Source organism: Podarcis pityusensis (assembly GCF_964106645.2).
Source record: "Podarcis pityusensis genome assembly, chromosome: 2".
Taxonomy (NCBI): domain Eukaryota; kingdom Metazoa; phylum Chordata; class Lepidosauria; order Squamata; family Lacertidae; genus Podarcis; species Podarcis pityusensis.
In genome coordinates, this window is record NC_138029.1 from 109505610 (window position 1) to 109510051 (window position 4442).

Here is a 4442-nt window from a genome sequence, read left to right on the forward strand (position 1 = left end):
GGTTCACAGTGCTGGGAACTACATGTGTGCTCTCTTGAGTTCCACAGAGGAAATGAGTTCAAGGAATAAAACTTCAAATCACGAATGAGGCAATGCTGTTAAATGAACTGACCACTAGAGGGCAGGTAAAGGTGTTTAAAGTACCTGCTTCTGTTTTATTAGGCCATGCTAATCCTTTAGCTTCCTTCAGTGGTGGTTTGTTAAAACAAGAACCTGAGAAGAACCATGCTGGATCAGGCCCAATGGCCTGTCAAGTCCAGCCCCCTTTACCCAAAGTGGCATGGGGAAGCCCACAAGCAAGATCTGAGCAAAAGGGCCTTCTGCAGTTTCCAGCTACATGCCTCCAACCATGGATGGGTAGTAGCCAACTTGTCACATGGGTCTAAAACACGCATTTCCTAAGGCGATACAAGAGTACCTTATGGGATATATACGAGACCTTCCTAGTCTTTCTTGCTGCATTTGATTTAGAAGGGACAACAGTGCGCCCGCCCACAAACATAAAAGCTGTAGCTTCGTAAAAGAGCTCAGATCTTGCATGAGGAAAGACCTAGGCTTGAGATTAAAAGATCTGAAGGGGCAGGGCTGGTAAAGATGCGATATGGACTTGCTCTTGCTCACCATAATAAAGCCGTTTGATATCTACACCAAAACAATTGCAGAAGGCTTTTGGGGAAAAGGTCTTGAAGGGCATCCTTTTATTCCCTGGTCTGGGGGTGGGTGGTTTATGAACAGATCTGTGCATATCCTGCACTTAGGCTGGGGGGCCCTAGAAATTCTACACCAAGGTCAAATGTGTCTGGTTCCCATATTTTGCAACATTTATTCTGCAGTTACTATTTTGCATAAACACTTGGCTAGTCATATTTTAAGCAGCGCCTCTGGCTTCTGATAGGCACACCCAATTCCAAGTATGTCATAAGGGCTAGAAACATGGTTTAAAATTAGGGTTGTTTCTGAGGAATGTCCTGCTTCCATGTCATATATTCCCCAGGAGCTGTACAAACCAGGAAAGGGAAGTTTCATTCAGAAGAAAGTGTGGTTATATCGTGCCTTAAAAGTAGGCTGCGGTAAAAATGCCCAGCATTCTTCCAGTGTCTACATATGTGTGCTAGGCTGCTGGTAAAGATAATAGGAGCAAGAACATTAAAAAGTGGGAGAGGCAGTAAAAAGGAAAGAAGCAAGCCTTCCGTCCCATCCATTACTTTTCCTGATAGGTTTGTGTGCTGCAAAAAGCTTGGGTAACAGTATTTCCCCCCTGCCTGTCCCTTTTCCATTCACGCTGTCTGCCAGATCTCCCATTGTAGATGAGTTGCATTTTCTCATTCTCTCCCCTATCCCCAATTTGTTACAGGCCCAATTAACGACATCATGGATGGGCAGAAAGTAGACTGGGATCCATCAGTAATCTCTGGTGATTTTCTACAGATCTGCAAGAGTTTCTAGTTTCCAATTGTTTAGCAACAGTGAGAACAAAACTACTTGCCCCCCACACACCTGAATTGGGCTGCTCAAATGAAGAAAGTCAGCTGAGAGTGGACTTTATGGGGAAACACTGTGAGCATAGTTCAATTCTGTCACTGAGAATAAATTCCTAGGCTCAGGATGAGATTCTCACAGGCATCCTCTAAGTCTAACAGTAAGCTCCTTCCATCTTGACTGCTTTAAATCTTAGGGTCCTGAATTCAGGCTGGGCGACATCTGGTTTTCAACACTGATATATCAGCAGCTAAACATTGTGATATACTGATATATCATGATGTCTGAAATAAGGATGTAACTATGTAAAGGCATTGGCTGGCTTCAGGGATTTTCCTGCATGGTGATTTTTGCATAGTGCAAGCGCGCGCACACACACACACACACACACACACACACGTGCTGGGCAAGGTATCAATACATGGTCAGAAATAGGTTTGAAGTCCATATTGTGGTAACAGTTTCATAATATTCAACATGGCTATATATATGTGGAACACCCTCACTTCAAATGTCAAGGAGTTAAAGAATCACACAACTTTTAGAAGACACCTGAAGGCAGCCCTGTAGCGGGAGGTTTTTAATGCTTGATACTTTTATCATGTTTTTAGGTATGCTGTAAGCCACCCAGAGTGGATGAGGAAACACTGCCAGATGGGTGGGGTATAAATAAAATTATTATTATTATTATTATTATTATTATTATTATTATTATTATTAAATCACAATGTGTGGGGGTTCTATGTAAAAAATGGTGATGTGGGAAAAACCGTGAAACCAATCATCACTTCTCTCACAATTCCATCTGCTCCTGCCCTCTATGTAGTTATATCCTTATTGCAGACATTGTGATATATTGTTATATCGTGATATTTAGCTGGTGATATATCACAGTGTTGAAAGCCAGACATCTCTCAGCCCTAACACACATCATGATTGCCAGGTCAAAAATTATGAAACCGATATCACAATTTACACTTCAAACCAGTTTTGGATGATGTATCGATATATCCCCCAGCCCTAGTCCTGATTTAAAAAACAAAGTAGGTTCAACAAGCCTGAAATTGACTCACTCCTGAAGTGTGTGGCCAAAAGGCCGAGGAATCTTTAAACTGCCCTGCTAATGCAAGGTGTGTGTTGCAGTTTTATCTGTCAAAGTTATGCCTGCAGCGCCATCATTAAAAGGCACAGGAGGCTTTGGGGCAGGACGGGGGAGAGGGAAACCTAGTTGTTAGAAATCATTCCTCAATACGCACAAATGATTCTTACGCAAACAAACATCCGTTAAAAGGTATAACCTTGCTTGGCTCCAAACCTGGCTGTATCCCCAACACCACCTGTAAAGGAGGTTGTTTTTCCTCCCTCTGCTGTGGACATGCCAAGGCAGGAGGCTGCGCTAATGTAGGAAGAATCCAGGTGGGGTTTGTGAACGGGGGCCCCAGCCTCTGGGACAAATTCAAGGCTGGGTTTTCAACAGTTCTGACAAGAGAAGGGTGTTTAATTAGCTTGGCAAGAGCTGGCCTGAAGGGGCTTGGAGCGATGCATCATATTTGGACGGGAAATGTATTTTTAGTACGGGAGCTGAGAGATGTCACGTGGTTTCCCACATCCAACAGGGATGAGGAGGGAGGCTCTGCCTTCGCTAATCTCCGGGCAAGTTTATACATTCCACAAAATGCTTAAGCTTTTCCTAGAATGTTACCACTTTAGGATGCAAAGGGTGTGTGTTTGGGGGAGGGAAGAGGCAACTGGTTCGTAGAAAAATAAGTGTCTTAGGTTGGTGGGACCTTGTTTATGACATGTTGCTTCTCTAGCTAGAGAGGTCCCCCTTCCACCAGCAGCTATAATAATAATAATAATAATAATAATAATAATAATAATAATAATAATAAATTATTTATACCCCGCCCTCCCCAGCCAGAGCCGGGCACAGGGCGGCTAACACCAATAAAATCACAGTAAAAACATAATGGGGGGTGGGGGGAACCAATTTAAAATACTGGTTAAAATGCAATTTAAAATGCAGCCTCATTTTAAAAGTAGCCGATAGATCAAGACCATAAAGGGAGGGCAACATAAGGGTCAGACTGAGTCCAAACCAAAGGTCAGGCGGAACAGCTCTGTCTTGCAGGCCCTGCGGAAAGATATCAAGTCCCGCAGGGCCCTAGTCTCTTGTGACAGAGCATTCCACCAAGTCGGGGCCAGTACTGTAAAGGCCCTGGCCCTAGTTGGGACCAATCTAACCACCTTGCGGCCTGGGACCTCCAAAGTGTTGTCATTTGTGGACCTTAAGGTGGGGCATACCAGGAGGCATGAAGTGGCCTACTGATCAGGAATGGGAACCAATGGTGCTCGGACTCCAACTCTCATCTGCCCCAGCCAACATTGTCAGTGGTCAGGAATGATGGGAGTTGTGGTCCAGCAACATCTGCAGGCCCACAGCGTCCTCATCCCTGCTTCAGAAGATAGCCTCTGTTGCCAGTGGACAGGGATGATGGGAGATATTGGCCACCGACATTTGGAGGGATGATGGGAGTTGTAGTTCAACAACATCTGGAGGGCCAAAGGTCTCTCACTCCCACACCAGAACCATCCCTTACACTTAGAATCATAACCCCCTCAGCTAAAACATCAGTGACAGACGGCCACCCAACCTCTGCTTAAAAACCTTCAAGGAAGGAGAGTCCACAACTTCCCAAGGGAGACTGTTCCCCTTATGACTGTCGTGCCACTGTTAAAGACATGAAAATCCTGCTGTAGGGCAGCAAATCAAGACTCTGGGTTTCAAATCTACGAAATTAACCATGAATTTTGCTGCGTATTAGTTCTCCACATTACTGGGGGAAAGGAGAAGAAAATTGCTTATGTGATGTTATGCTAGGCCTTTGGGGAAATTTCCATTGGCTGTTCACTCAAACTTTCCAAGCCAACTCCTCATCAAAGAAAACAACCACAACCACAGA